Genomic DNA, 16727 nt, shown 5'->3' with positions numbered 1-16727 from the left:
TGAGGCGGGTAGCCCTGCGCGCTGTAGATGGGCCCGCTTGCATCTTGAGGAGGTGCCATGGAGATCAAGTCGGGTGGGATGGGAGGGAGAAGGGAGGAAGAAAATGTGATGTTTATTAAGTTGAGTCGCGCCACGCCGCACGACACTACTCACTGAAGAGTCACGCCAAAGTAAGGCTGGACGAAAAACTCGTGGCTCGATAGCTCACTCGGCTCGGCTCATTAGTAGCTCGACTCGGCTCAGCTCGTAGGAAAATATTAACGAGCCAAGCCAAGGTTTTGGCTCGGTGTTTTATCGAGCCGGCTCGCGAGCCAAAACGAGCCAACGCCCAAATCTATTAGCCGGCCCAGTGGCCCACCTGACTCCATGAACTCCCACTCTGGCTCTTCCTTGTCCCTTCCCCTGCGCGGCGGCTCGCGAGTCGCTACTCCAATCCCGCTCCCCCGATTCGCCGAGACCCAATCTCGCCCCATCACCTCGCTCGTCCTGCCATCCCTGGCCGCCCCTCCAACGACCCGCCTCCAGTCCCAGCCGTCCGGCGCGAGCAGGCAGCACCGCAGCCGGTGCCCCTGCACGCCTCGCAGCCGACAGCCGGCACCCCTACGCCGACGGTAGATCATGCTCCAGGCCCCCTCTTCGCGAAGCCATGGAGGAAGACCATGTACACATTGCTCCCGCTGCGCCATGCCGCCACCAACGTTGCGATGGAGGCGTCCCGAGGCTCCGCTCTGCAGCCGACGGCGATGTGCGCCACCCCGCCCCTGTCCTGCTCCTGCAATTCGATGCTGCGGCCGGCGAACCCTAGTGTCGCCCCGCTCTCGTCCTGAGGCTTCGTGTCGCGGCCAACGGCCCTGCGCTCCGCCCCCGCTCCTGTCCTGCCGCTCTACGCCCCCCCCCCGTCGTCTTCTCCGCGCCGCGGAGAAGACGACCATGGCTGGCGGATCCGCACGCCCCCGTCATGGCTCTGCCGAGCTGGCTCACGAGCTAATCGAGCCAGCTCGAGCTGTCAAATGAGCCGAGCCTGGCTTCTAGCTCGCTTTGATAACGAGCCGAGCTCGTTATCTTAATGAGCCAGCTCGAGCTGAGCCGAGCCGAACCGAGCCGGCTCGATATCCAGCCTTACGCCAAAGTATGTCGTAGTCTTCATCGACGACATACTTATTTACTCGAAGAGTGTCCAGGAGCATGAGCAACACCTGAGGGTAGTTCTGGAAAAGTTGAGAGCAAATAAACTCTATGCAAAATTCTGCAAGTGTGAATTTTGGCTAGAGAAAGTGGCTTTTCTTGGACATATTTTAACCGCAGAAGGAGTAGCAGTGGACCCCGAGAAGGTCGAAGCAGTTTCCAACTGGCAGCAATCGACCAATGTTAGTGAAATCAGAAGTTTTCTTGGATTAGATGGGTATTATCGGAGATTCATTGAAGGATTTTCCAAGATAGCCCGGCCCATGACCGAGCTGCTCAAGAAGGAAAAGAAATTCACCTGGACAGAGTCATGTGAGAGAATTCTTCAAGAACTGAAGAATAGGTTGACGACCGCCCCAGTACTGACCCTACCGGACATTCATCGGGATTTTGTCATTTATTGTGATGCATCCCGACAAGAATTGGGTTGTGTACTGATGCAAGACGGGAAAGTTGTTGCATACGCTTCCCGCCAACTCAGGACTCATGAGCAAAATTATCCAACCCATGATTTGGAATTTGCAGCCGTAGTGCATGCCCTTAAGATTTGGAGACATTATTTGATTGGAAATAAGTGTGAGATTTACACCGACCATAAGAGTTTGAAGTATATCTTCACTCAGCCGGATTTGAACTTAAGGCAAAGAAGATGGTTGGAATTGGTTAAGAATTATAATTTGGAAATCCATTACCACCCCGACAAAGCAAACGTAGTGACCGATGCCTTAAGCCGGAAATCCTATGGACCCAAGGATGATCATCTGCGAGAGGAAATGGCATGATTGAATGTGCACATTGTCCCTCGAGGCTCCAGCCACGTGCTGAATGTCCAATCCACACTAGAAGACAGAATCAGAAAGGATCAAAGTTCGGACAAGGACTTGATGGGAATCCGAACACAAACTGGAGAAAATAAGGCGCCAGATTTTAGAGTGGATAATGAGGGAACCTTATGGTATAAAGATAGAATTTGTGTGCCCCGGAAAGGAGACTTCCGACAAATACTCATGGATGAAGCCCATAACTCGGCCTACTCCATCCACCCAGGATCCACCAAGATGTATATGGACTTAAAACAAAAATATTGGTGGAAAGGAATGAAGGCGGATATTGCACGATTTGTCGCCCGTTGTGACACTTGTCAAAGGATCAAGGCCGAACATCAGAAGCCAGCAGGGCTGTTGCAACCCCTACCCATCCCGGTTTGGAAATGGGATGAGATAGGAATGGACTTTGTAGTGGGTTTGCCCAAAACACAGAAAGGACACGACTCTATATGGGTAATAGTGGACCAACTCACTAAATCAGCTCATTTCATACCCGTACGGACAAATTACGGTGGAGAAAAGCTAGCAAAGCTTTATGTGGAAAACATAGTAAAGTTGCATGGTGTGCCTAGCATAATTGTTTCAGATAGAGGGACCTAGTTCACCTCTAGGTTTTGGAAAAGTCTACATAAAGCCATGAGCACCAAGTTGGATTTTAGCTCCGCTTATCACCCGCAAACGGATGGCCAGACAGAAAGGGTGAATCAGATCATGGAGGATATGTTGAGAGCATGTGTCCTTACCTATGGCAAGGATTGGGAGCAAAGTTTACCCTATGCGGAATTTTCATACAACAACGGTTATTAAGCGTGTTTAGTAATGTCATCATTTGAAGCTCTTTATGGCAGAAAATGCAGGACTCCCCTGATGTGGTCAGAGGTTGGAGAACGTGCCCTAATCGGACCCGCACTCATAAAGGAAGCAGAAGAAAGAGTTGCCGAGATTAGAGAAAAACTGAAAGCAGCCCAGTCTCGACAGAAGAGCTACGTGGACAAGAAAAGACAGGAAATAAGTTTCAACCCAGGAGATTTCGTCTATCTCAAGGTTTCGCCCATTCGAGGAACCCGAAGGTTTCAGGTATAAGGAAAGTTGGCCCCTCGGTATATTGGACCGTACCAAGTTCTGAAGAAGGTTGGAGCAGTAGCGTACCGTCTAGAGCTACCAGAAGAAATGTCAGATATACACCCGGTGTTTCATGTCTCTCAATTAAGAAGATGTTTGAGGGTACCCGAGGCAGAACACGTGCCAGTAGAAACGATAGATCTGCAGCCAGACCTGCGGTATCAGGAGATACCGGTCAAGATTCTGGACACGGTCACTAGGAGGACAAGAAACTCCGAAGTACGGATTTGCAGAATTCAGTGGAGCAGACACGGAGTAGAAGAAGCTACGTGGGAACGCGAAGACGCTCTGAAGGAGTTTCCCCATCTGTTTAGGAGCTTGGCGAATCTCGAGGACGAGATTCATTTTAAGTGGGGTAGGTTTGTGACATCCCAAAAATTTACCGAATTAAACCACGCGCTAAAATATTTCTTTTCAAAGTTTTTATCATTGAGTTCAAACCTTCCTAAATCTCTGAGCCCCTTCCCCCGAAACCGTCCCGTCAGATCTCCGTCCCGACACCCGATTTCAAGCGTTGTTCCACCTTTTCTTCTCTTTTTCCTCGCCGCCGTCTCATCCCGCGCTGCCAGGCTGCCTGTCGGCCACGCGCGACCGCCCGCCGCGATCGGCGCCGGCGCGATCCCCCTCCCTCTTTCTCTCTCTTTCTCTTTCTCTCTTTTCTTTTTCCATCCCCTTTTTCTTTTTCCTTTTCTTTTTCTTTTTCCCTCCTCCTCCCTTCTCCTCTCTCCTTCCTCTGCTCCTGAGCACCGCGCGCGCCCAGCCCGACCACGCTCGCGCACCTGTACTGTGAGCAGGAGAAGCAGCGGGCCAGGATCGTCGATGGGATCCAGAGGCCGCACTATATATGCAGGCGTCGTCGGCTTCTTATTTCAAAGTCTGTTAATAATGTTCCGGCGCTCCAAGTTAGTTTCGGAGTTTACTCCGCGAGTTGGAGTTGTCATAGGACACGTACGTACATCGAGAGAAGAGCACGAGCGGCGAGCAGACCAGGAAGACTAATGCTCTCGCAATGCACGGATGCTTCTCCACGAAACCCGGCTGGTCATCGTCTTCCGGTAGGCCGGCGGCGGCCATGGCTCTCGCTGTCGGCGGAAACGAGATATGGCGAGGGCCGAGCGAGAAACCAAGAAATCGAAGAAGAAACTTTACAAATACGCCATCAATATTATCCGGATCGGGCCTTGCTTAATTCGATCTCGTGCTCTTCTTCTGTATCTTGGCCAAGCAGCAGGACTTCCCGCCAAGCGAATACTGGGTCAAAGTGCCCGGCGTCGAGGGGCTCGAGCGGAGCGCCGACGCGGTGGCGGCGTCCACCTTCAACATCACCCTCCGCGTCAACAACAAAGCCGTCTGGCGGGTCGTCTGCGGCAGAGGGGACCGCGTGGACGTGGCCTACGAGGGCGTGCCGCTCGCGCACGGCGACCTGCCCGACTTCTGCGTGCCGCCGGGGAACCGTGGGCTCCGACTTCTTCGTCCCCGTCGTCGCCACCGGCGAGGGGCTGGGCCTGCCCGACGAGCTGTACAAGCGCATGGAGGGCCAGCGCCGGCGGCGCGAACGCGTGCAGCTGGCGGTGGAAGTACGGATGCATGAGATTACCGGCAACCGCGGGGCACCGTTGCTGCTGCGGTGCACGGCGATACTGCACGGGCACCAAAAGGGGTCGTTTCTCTGCCAAGTGTTCGGGCAGCCACATGATGACCTTATATACTGGGGTTAATTAGATATGAGCCATTATAATTTTACTGTTTTTAAAGTACACCATTAGTATTCGCGAAACTATGCCACTACCATTTTAGTTCTGGCCAACCCTGAAATATGCTATTATATACGCCTCCAGCGTCTTCGGGCCCATGTGCAGGTGTATGAGCAATTTTATTTTCGTATGGACCTAAAAGCCCTCCCACTCTATCTCACTTATAGATAGCACCAATGTGTCATCACCTTCCTATGTCCTCTCCATTCTCTAGTACTTAGTGAACACAGCATGCGCACCTCTCCAATTCTACTAGAAATCATATAAGAATTTGTTAGGAGTAAATTCCTTTAACGGATTAATCCATAGTCTTAGGGCAGAATAGAATGGGCCTTTTCCCCATAAGGATATTGAATACAACGAACCTTCTTTAGTACTGTTGCCTATATTTCTTGGTTTCAATAGAACTCCTTACGAGCGTTTTTTCTATCTACTATTATCTAAAAATAATCAAGTTATTAATGAGAATTTTCATGTCTTTCAATTCTCGTACTCGTAATTGGAAAGTTACGGAAGGAGATCCATCATTTTGCAATGAAAACAACATAAAAAATTTCCCGAGGAATTACAAAAGAAATTTTTTCAACAAAAATGTGAATTAGAAAGAGTTGGTCGACGAAATATTCGCCACTTGGAGCTGTAGGTGGTTCCAAGGGTTGGGCTGTTCGCCCATTAATGCGGTACGTGAGCTGGGTTCAGAACGTCGTGAGACAGTTCGGTCCATATCCGGTGTGGGCGTTAGAGTATTGAGAGGACCTTTCCCCAGTACGAGAGGACCGGGAAGGTCTAGTACTTAGTGAACACAGCACGCGCACAACCTTCGTCAATTCGGCCGGTGTAGGCCTCGCCGGCGACAAGGAGCTAGTCCAAGATCTTCCATGCCTCCACAGCCGGCTCCCCTGCGCGTGCGCTGGCGCGACAGCCGACAGCCCACACGCTCGGCTGGTGGCGGCGCGGCTCGTTCGACGCGGATGACCGCCCACACACTCGGCTGGTGGCGGCGCGGCTCGTTCGACGCGGATGCCCGCCCACACGCTCGGCCAACGATGGCGTGTGTCGCTTGATGCGGACACCCGCCCACGCGCTTGGCTTGCGGCGGCACGGCTTGCTCAATGTCGGCGCCCGGCCGCATGCTCCGGCGGTGGCGGCACGGTCAGGTCGCCCTACTCTCAAGCACGTTTAGCATCGGAGATGGAGAAGACAGAGGTGAGGAAGAGATATTGTGGGGAAGACGGCCGAGGACTGGGCCCTTATGTCAGTGAGTGCAAGAGAGAAGAGGAAGGGGGCAATTTTGTTCATATGGATATACGGTACCCGCCATATGTCTGAAACTCAGCCAAAATTGTCTCCGAGCGTATCTCAAACACGTGTAGAGTTATAATGGCAGTGGCATAGTTTCTTAAATAGTAATGGTGTGCTTCAAAAATAAAAAAATTACAATGATACGGATGCAATTAACCCTTTTATACTGCCGGTTTAGAAATATGTGCGTGGTATATGCCCACAGCAATTGATCCATGACAAATAGTTCGATCGGTTATTGAATCTTGACGATGATAAACAGATAAAGTATCTTCATGTATAACGCATTTCTTCGTGTTCTCTCTGATCTTTAGTTTGCAAATCTCTCTTGCCTCGTTACAGGCAATATATAGGTGCATTACATCGTTTATAGTTTATATATACTTCTTTTGTGGATAGTTGGCCTTTCAAAATGGGCTGAAACTGACATGCATGTTTTAAGATTTTTATATATAAGTTAATTGTCATTTTTATGCGGGAGCATATCAAGTGCAAACCAACCTTTTCGTGCAAACTATGGAAACTTCAATCTAGATCATCGGATCAGCATCCAAGGGGAGGGGCGCAGGGGAGTGGGAGGGGGAATTTGCAAAAATGTGATTACCCAATTCAAGGGTGGGTCCAGATTATAAAATTACCCAATTTCCCATGCTCTTGGATGTTGATCTGATGATCCAGATTGAAATTTTCATAGTTTGCACGGAGAGGTTGGTTTGCACCTAATATGTTCCCTATTTATGCTAATTACACTACCATCATACTTATACTCAATACTCATGAAGACAAACTTTTTCATATGTCTGTTGCCTTTGAAACTTTTTCATATGAAGTCAGGATAAATCAATCTTTATAGTTGATGAGGTCATTAAAAGTGTTAAATCGCAACAAAAAATTCCAAAGAGGTGGAGTCAAGATACTAAGTAAACTTGGATTCTAGAAAAATAAACCATGACCGTAATTAACCTATTTGGCCATAGCGTAAGTCACTTACTTGTATTTCAGGAGTCACCGTGCGTTACAAATAATTAACACAATGGTAGCCGTCTCAAAAAAAAACAAATACATGTGGCTACTTGACCATTGGGCATATGAACGGCCATTTCGGTTGTCCATGCAGTATCGCCGTGCACCACAGCACCAGAGGCGACCCGCTGATGCTGCCGGTTAAGCCACCTATCCGCACACGCACCTCCAGCTTCACGCGCTCGCGCCGCCGCCGCTGGCCCTCCATGCGCTCGTACAGCTCGTCGGGCAGCCCCAGCCCCTGGCTCGTGGCGACGACGGGGACGGAGCCGACGGTCCCCGCCGTCACGCAGAACTCCGGGAGGTCGCCGTGCGCGATCGGCACGCCCGCGTACGCCACGTCCACGCGGCCCCCCTTGCCGCAGAGCGGCCAGAAGCCGTGGTTGCTGCCAAGGTCGTACATGACTCGGAGCGTGATGTGGAAGGTGGGCGCGGTCACCGCGTCGGCGCTCCGGTCGAGCCCCTCGGCGGCGGGCAGCTTCACCCAGAACTCCAGCGGCGAGAAATCGTAGACCATCGGTAGAAGCAACGGTGAGCATAGCACGATGAGAAACAATGCGAATGCAGCCACGTTGATACTCCCATTGCGCCTCGCCACGGAGCCGCGATCATCGTCTAGGAGGCCGGCGCCCATGGATATAGGGAGGATGATTCGAGGATCCAGAAACCAAGTCGCAACAGACTCCTCAGTACAAAAGTTTTCGACTCCCAACTTCGCTCGGAGACCTAGCGCCGCCGCCGGCGTCTCCCGCCTCCAACACCGCTTGGTCCCCCTCCCTTCTCCTTCGGTGTCTCGCCGGAGGCCGAAGGGAGTGGGAATCCATCGTTTTTTCCTAGTTTTTCCAGTAGATCGAGTCATCTAGAGTTAAAGTCTTCTAGGTTTAGAGTCTCTCCATGCCAAGTCTCTTGGTATTGGAGATTTATTTTCTCCTCCTCCTCTCCGGTGATAGCAAGGGGGTAGGGTGCATTCGTCTTCTCCATGGCGGATCTGTTGAAGATGAGGGCGACACCGACGTCAACAACTTCATCGATTTAACGACATGGAGATTTGGTTTTCCGGGTGGTGACATCAAGGTGGAGATGATGCCGCCGTCATGGAATAATTTTCTCCGGCCTCTTCTCCGTTTTGTTGTGGTTAGATCTGACCACAATGAAGGACTAGGGACAATGTCCGGAGGCCGCGCGTGGCGCGACCGCGGGCACCGGGGCCGCGCTCGGCGCGGCAGGGGTCACCGAAAGTGGTGCCGGTGTACCGAAAAAACCTGCAGGGAAAGGACAGACAGGTAACGGTGGTTGAACCACCGGGTCAGCCGAAAACAGTGAATCCAACTCGGGGTCAGGAGAAGGTGCGGAAGATGTGGAGTAGGGGAAATCCGACTCGTCAAAGACGACGTGTCGGGAGATCAGAACATGGCGAGAGGTGAGGTCAAAGTATCAGTACCCCTTGTGGTTAGGGGAGTACCCAAGAAACACACAACGAGTCGAGCGGGGCGCCAGCTTGTGAGAAGTGGTGGCGGAGATGTTAGGGTAACACGCACACCCGAAGACCCGAAGGTGGTCGTAGCGAGGAGGGGTACCGAAAAGAGCGTGGTGTGGAGTGGGAGCAGGAGAAGCAGAGGACGGAAGATGGTTAAGCAAGTAGGTGGCGGTGTGGAGGCTCTCAGCCCAGAAGCGCGGGGGCAGAGAGGCCTGGATCAGAAGGGTGTGCACGACGTCGTTCGTCGTGCGAATTATCCGCTCAGCCTTACCGTTCTGAGGAGAGGTATACGGACAAGATATATGCAACTGAACACCCCGAGAGAGGAAGAAGGAACGGGAGGTGAGTTATCGAACTCACGCCCGTTGTCGCACTGGACGACCTTAACGGTGAGACCGAACTGAGTGGACACCCAGGCAAAGAAGTGGAGGAGGGTGGGAAAGGTCTCAGACTTGGCGCGCAAAGGGAAAGTCCAAGAGTAATGAGAGAAATCATCCACCACGACCAGATAATATTTATAGCCAGACATGCTGAGTACAGGAGATGTCCACAGGTCACAATGAACAAGATCAAAAGCATGCGCAGCATACGAAGAAGAAGAAAAAGGAAGTCTAACATGACGACCTAACTGGCACGCATGACAAAGGTGCTCAGCAGGAGCCCTAGTACATGAAACATCGGTACTACGACTGAGCTGAGCCAAAACGTCGCGGCCGAGGTGTCCAAGCCGGCAGTGCCAGGTGGTAGAAGAAGGCGTCACGGCAAAAGCAGTAGACGAAGAAGAAGAAGCCAAAGGCGGAGCAGCGGAAGCAGGAAGCCGAAGAGTGTAAAGGTGCCCCGGGCTGTCACATCGGAGGAGCGGATGCCGGGAAGCCGAATCCTTCACAGTAAGACTAGAAGAGTCAAATTCGATGGAACATGAATTGTCAGCAGTAAACTGGCGAATGGAAAGAATGTTGTGAACCATCTGAGGAGCAACAAGAACATTAAGAAGACGAAAAGCGCCAGGAGCAGAACCCACGGTGGTGACAGGAAGGCAAGACCCATCATCAACCATGATGGAAGAAGGAGATGAGGGGTGTGGGGGTCGGACAGAAGAGAGGATACCGGCATCTGGGGTGGTGTGGAAGGAGGCACCCGAGTCGGCGATCCACTCGGTGCTGAGCGGCGGCGTCAGTCCCATGGTGCTGAAGGATTGCGCCAGAGCGGCCTGGTCCCACCCCCCAGGCCAGGTCGACTGCTGGCTGGGCTGAGCGGGCGGGGTCTAGGGCGGCGCGAAGAGGGGAGCAGCACCGGTGAACATGGCTGCCGGCTGGAGCTGAGGACGAGGCCACCCGCCCGGACCCTGGAATGGCCACATCGAGATGCGCCCTGACCATGGGTTGTTGAAGGATGGCCAGGGCATACCTCCAGGCGTAGGGGCAGGAGCGGGAGCCGGAGTCGGCGCGCCCTGACGCCCCCCACCAGCACCAGAACCCCCAGAAGCAAGGCCACCAGTGCCACCACCACCCCATCCCACCACCCCCCCCCCCCCGCCGACGACGTCCACGGCCCCCTCCCCCCCACCTCCGGTCTGCCCGGCGGGAGCAGCACCAAGGAGGGAGGTGGCAGGAGCGGCGGAGGAAGCCGATGGAGCAGCGACGAGCGCGGTGGGGGTGGGCGAGGACGATCCGGGTGCGAGATCCCTAGTGATCTCCTCGAGGGCAAGGTCGTCGCGGACCTGCAGGAAGGTGGGGAAGGGCCTTTGGCAGGCGATCCAGCTCTTCAGGTGGTCATAGGTGCTGCTCAGGCCCCGCAGGGCATTGAGCACCAAGACCCGATCGGACACCGGACACCCGAGGTCGTGAAGAGCGTTGGCGATGCCCTTTATCCTCCGCCAGAACTAACCAACGGAGAGGTCCCCCTGCTCAAAGGTGCGGAAGGTGGCGTCGAGCTGGAGAGTGCGGAACTCGGTGTTGCCGAGGAACTGCCCCTTGAGCGCCACCCAGGCCTGTCGCGCAGTGCCGCCGTGGGTCCTGACGAGGTCCTGAAGATCTAGGGAGATGGTCCCAAAGATCCAGGACAGGGCGACGCTGTCGAGGCGTAGCCACACCACGTCCCGCGTCTCGATTAGCGAGTCGACGAGGACGTGGTCGTCGAGGGCATAGCGGCGGAGGGTGAGGAGGACTTGGTCCTGCTAGCGTCCATAGGAGGAGGACGTGGGGTCGAGGAGGACGGTGACCAAGGCCCTGATGTTCTGGACACCGGCGGCCTGGAGGTGAAGCTGGGCGACCATGGGGTCGGTCGGGTCGTACCGGGGTCTAGATCCAGCGGGCGGGGCCTAGTGGGTGGAGGAGGCGCCGTGCTCGGGGACGACAGGCAGCTGGCCGGAGAAGGCACGAAAGAAGTGCTCCGCCTCGGTGACCCGGAGAGCGAGGGCGTCGGCCGTAGCGCGCTCGCGCTCCCAAGCGAGGGCAGCCACGCGGACCCGCTCCTGGGCCGTCGAAGCCTCCGACTTTGCGGCGAGGAGGGCCGCGGCGAGAGCGGCGTTGGCCTGCTACCCACGGAGAGCGGCGGCGGCGAGTGGCGCATCCGCGGGAGACATCCCGAGGCTAGACCACGTGACATCAGGCGCGGCATCGGCGGCCTGCAGGGCGGCCGGATCGGTGCCCGCGGCCTGCAGCAGCTGCGCCGCGGCCCGCAGGGCAGCCGGATCGGCGGCGGCGGCGGGCAGCAGGGGGCCCTGCTGTGCAGCGTCCTGCAGGGGGCGGCGCAGGGGACCTTGGGCGGCGGCGTCCTGCAGCCCCGCACCTGTACCCGCAGCGGCGGCGGTGTCGAGCAGCTGCAGGGGCTGCTGGGCGCGGCATGGGAGGCCCCTGCTCGGGCAACAGGGGGCCGGCAGCGACGTCCACAGCGCCGGCGGCGCCCGCGGCGGTGGCTCCCGCGGCCCCTGCGGCAGCGGGCAGGACCGCCAGGGCGGCGACAGGGCCGCGCCAGGGGCCGGCGGCGGCCTGGATCAGAGAGGATCCAGCGCCGGCGGCTGGGAAGGAGGAGAATCCGGGAGCAGGGGAGGAAGGAAGGGGAGGGACGGCACCGGGAGCGACGGCGGCAGCTGGGTAGGGTGGAGGAGAGGAAAAAAAATTAGGCTGATACCATGTAGCAGGGAAATAATGGATGTATTCCTCCAAACCCTAGAAGGGTGGGATATATAGTTCCTATACATGGGCCTCTATATGGACCTCTATACATGGGCTCAATATACACCAACATTGTAACCTGCTTCGAAAGTAATTTATTGCATCTCCTGTAGCTGTAGCGATACAACATATGGATATGACATCTGCTAGTCTAAAAATGGCCCCAACAAGTGTAGCTCACAATAGCACCATAATTCAAATTTATGCTACTTTTGAAGTTTTGGTACTTACATTAAATGCTGGGTGTTGCATCAGATGTTCTCAAACTTCACCTCTCGGTGGAATGAGGGTTAAAATACCAGAAGTGACACCAAGAGCTGCTACTGTGAAAGGTATAATCTCAAATTGTGTGGAGGTATCCTGCATTAATAGTATAAATCACTACATGGATGCAAATAATTAATACTGTAAAACTACTATGTAGTACAGATGCAATTGATGGCACAATACCTCCAGATTCTATTACTTATCCAAACATAAATTGTCTGTTCTTCATAGTTTTTTTAAAAGAAGCCTCAACATTAATTTTGGATTCAACTAAATCCCTTACAAGCTTGCATTAGCTATGTAGAGAGCTGTTGGCAGATACCTTAAACCTAATCAATCTTACCTGACTTGCGAAGCGCAAAGTCTGCATGCATATAGTAATAGGAATAAGGATAATCTCTAATGTGATTGTGCTCTGAAGATACATCATGGCCGTAGATACAAGTAGCAAATAGCCAATCGCACCAAGGCAAATAATGACTCCAGTAATGCAAACATCCTGCAAAATAATAGCATGAGGTTGTTAGTTAGTACCCTTGTGGACCAAAAGAAAAGAATTCTATATATGACATCTGTATGTAGTACACTGTAGTGCTATTTTTTTACCTCTGAAATAGGGTAGTGCCTCAATAAGATGGCAAGCAGTATAGCACTGAGAATAAGAGCGAACAAAGGACTGGAACATATGAGAAACAGCTTCCACGAACCCATCTCTCCAGAAATATCGAACTCCTTGTATTTGTGAAGAATCAAGGTCAAACTGTGGACCAAAGAAGCAAAAAGCCTGGACTGGACCCTCCTCGCAGCATGATCATGATTGGGAATGTGCAGAAGTGGCACCAAAAGGGAGTGATCAATTGCAATTGCCAACTGTCTAAGTCTCCACACCCTTGGGCTGAGAAAAAAAATTGCATTCCCCCCCCCCCCAAACACATAAAGCCATTAGTGGGAGATCATGCCAACAAACCAAAGTACAAGGTTGTCTTGAGTAATCAGTAAAAGGAAAATGGAAACATATATCCATATAATTACCGTGTGGTGCTCTTTTAGTTGTATTGCTAGTATTACAAAAAAAAGCAATGCTAGCAAACTAAATTAACATCCATATGCTTGAAAGCCATAAAAATATCCTTGGAGACCCATAACGAAATAGCATTCAAAAGCAAAGTGGTGAACATTCAAATTCCTGAATCCGTCATAAATTCATAATGTTGAAGTCATGGTAAATCTGTATTCCTAAGTCCACGATAAGTTCATATGTCCACATCCATGACAACATAACCAAGGGCCAAATCATATATAATATGGACGTTCCATTGATTCCTTTCCACGGATAAAAGCCAAAAAAAATGAAACATTAGATTTAAAACTTTGGTAAGTGACCAGTGAAGAAATTCCTAGTGTGTCCCATGTAATGCATATCTCATTGTTGTCTACATTCAGTAATATAAGTTAAACTATTGATATGGTGGGACACACCAAGATATATTCTTAATGGAAAAGTTTAAATACTTACATGGAAGCCAATGTGATAACAAATGAAATAGTTTGCCCTGAAATAACATTTAAAAAATATGTAAGAGTAAATTTCTAGTGACAAATTGCAATAAGATTGTTTTCTTACGTACCAAGGATAGTCAGGACCAGTCCTAATATTCCCTTCAAAAAAGAAACACAACCAATCACAAAGTCAGGTATAATATATTAGTATGCAATATTGCGAAAAACAAAAGGGGATAGGTCATTTTTGCCACTCCCCCCCCCCAACATTTTGCTATAAATAATTATTCCAAGCTCTTAATGTTATCCTAGCAAAATAAGAGGGGATAACTAAAGACCTAAAGTTCTGATTCAGTTTTTTTAATCCAGATGATGCATTATCCAATCATTTGCCTATAAAAGAAGAACTGATTGTTTACACTACTCAGACTAGTTGGTCTTGGTCCCCCACACAGCCCAGCCCGGAATGTTACTTGCCAAGAGGAAATGCAGGGCTGCTCTCCTAGGGCAAGGACGTGAAGATCAAGCATAGGGAAACAAAAGGAAGGTGCAAAGGAGTAATATGATCACATACTCTGATCTGATGAAACATAGGTACTTACAGTTATGCTAGGTACCAGCTGATTAACTCTTACATACTATTCCATAGATCATGGCATTACTAGTACAGCAGTACTATATTTCCTTGAATTCAAGCTCTCCCAAATTTTGGTGTAAAATTTTGTGTGAGGTGATTTACGAATTGCATGCAAATGGAGTAATAACATGCATAACAAAAGACAAAAATAGAACTGTATTGGTTGTCAAACTGATCATTTTGCTACAAAATGGGGAATTGTATCTGTTTATAGTGACTGCAATGACCACCCTGCCTAAGCAACAAATCTCTATTCGTTTTCTCCAAAACAAACATAAAGCTATATACTCTCGTGCGGTTGGCCCTCGCGCTCAATTATGGCTCTGCCCCGAAGTTAATTATACCAATCCGTAGCACATGCACATATGACAGGCCAACACTAACAAATGGTACAGGATTTGCATAATTCGAATCAACAATAATTTTGATCGAGATTGTTGGAGGTAATGATTATTTGAAACCTAGCAATTTCCTTCTAATGATGGTTTAGCAACGAGCGGCGTGAATTCAACTTGTCGGGGAAAGTTAGGGTTCAACACGCTTCGAGTCGGTCAATGAAAACTTGCGTCGCGGAGCAGGGTGCACTGGGACGAACCTGGGACTGTGCAGGCGCAGGAGCAGGAGCAGGAGCAGGAGCAGGAGCGAGAGCTCTGACTGGGGCGAAAGCCCTGGAAACGCGGGGAAGTCGCATCTCGCCTTCGCCTTCCTCAGCATCCGCCTCCGTCTCGAAGCGAAATCAACACGCGAGATCATCCGTCGGAAATGACCCCTGCATTTATAAGCACGGTAGTAGCTTTCCCCGGCCATGAAAATCCACATTGGGCTAGGCGGCGGTGAAGGACAGGAGGGTCTTGACTCTCAAGTTGGCTGCAAGGAGCGTTGCGGACGAAGATGGGAACAGAAGAGGGAGGGAGAGCGAAAATTGCAAAAACACACCTTAAGTTTAGAGTTTTTCTTGCCCCGTTTGGTTAGTCTAGAATTCTAGAAAATAGAATTTTGACCGCTAACTAGAAGTGTTAAATAAAGACAATTTACAAAACCAACTCTAGAATCCTTGTGTTAGGAACCCGAGGAATCTAATGAGACATTTGACCGAATGATTAGAGCATGGTTTGTAGCCAATCATCGATTAATTACTGTCATTAAATTCGTCGCAAAAAATTGCACCCATCTGTGAAGAAATTTTGCAAATAGACTTCATTTAATACTCCATGCATATAAGATTCTTTCGTAGAAGATCTTAGAAGAAGGTATCCAAACGGGGCCATATAAAAGCATCAAGACTTCTTTTCTTGTAGTCGTGGAGGCGCCAGGACAACGGTAAATCTATTCATCACATATGCCATGCCATGTCACACACGCACTGTGCTTCTTCCTCGGCAGCTCCAGTGGATGGACTTCGGGTTGCTGGTGGGGTTGTGAGCTAATGGAGGGGAGGGGGGCGAGAGGAGTGGGAAGTGGGCGGAGTGGCCGCCACCGGCCGGGGTGATGGAGGGAGGCGGCGGAACTTTTGGGTTTGGGTTGCTGGGGAGGGGGCCGGGGGTGGCGGTGGCCTGACAGTTCGGCTAGCAGAAGGCAAGGCGGCGTGGAGTGTCGCTGACTGAGCAGGGCAGGATCTCCGGTGGGCAGTGGTCGGCAGCGGGGCGAGGAGAAGACCGCGACAATGGACAGACAGCACGGCAGCGGAGTGGTTAGCGGTGGCAGCGGTGCCGGTGGCGGCAGAGGCGCCGACCAGGGGAGGGAGGGAAGGCAGGGGCGTCGGCGTCAGCGAGTGGAAACTCGCATACGTGCAGTGGCGGATCTAGAAAAATTATTAAAAGAGGTTTATTTCCTTCATCTTCTACCTATAGCTGCTTTTTTCAAACTTCAATGACTACAAATTTATAGAAAAAACTTAAAAAGCGCTTCATGCTTCTAATAACACTAGGTGACACCCCGCGCATTGCTGCGGGAGTCTAAGCAATTATATTTAAAATAGCTTCTGAAAACATCTATTTTGAAAAGCGTACAATAGTAATTATTCATGTCCATGCCACATATGGATGAGCACATGAGTTGATGAGCATATATATTCTAAATTTCTAATCCTCTTTTGGACAGTTGAACAAAATCCATATGTGACAGTGCAACTCAAAATAGGATTCGAATCAAACATGTGGATAATAAAAATGATACATAACCTGTTGATGTAGCGGTAGTTAAATTTGCAGTAACTCATTATATAATATGTAAATATTGACGCATATAGTAGATAGTGTGACGCTAGAACCAGGCAAAAGGAGAAAAAAAGGAAGGTGTACAACATAGTAGTACTACACGCTTGGTGATTTGGATAATATAAAATACCTACTGCTGAGTAGATGATTACTAATGGAACCCAAAGAAAATTGTAATCCACCATGTGTTTGAGCTCTGGAGCACAGGGAAGCAAATAATGACCATGCCAAAGCAACACCA

The sequence above is a fragment of the Panicum virgatum genome, chromosome 5K (genome assembly GCF_016808335.1).
Source record: "Panicum virgatum strain AP13 chromosome 5K, P.virgatum_v5, whole genome shotgun sequence".
NCBI lineage: Eukaryota > Viridiplantae > Streptophyta > Magnoliopsida > Poales > Poaceae > Panicum > Panicum virgatum.
The sequence above is the reverse complement of the archived record's forward strand: the minus strand, read 5'-3'. Positions refer to the sequence as shown.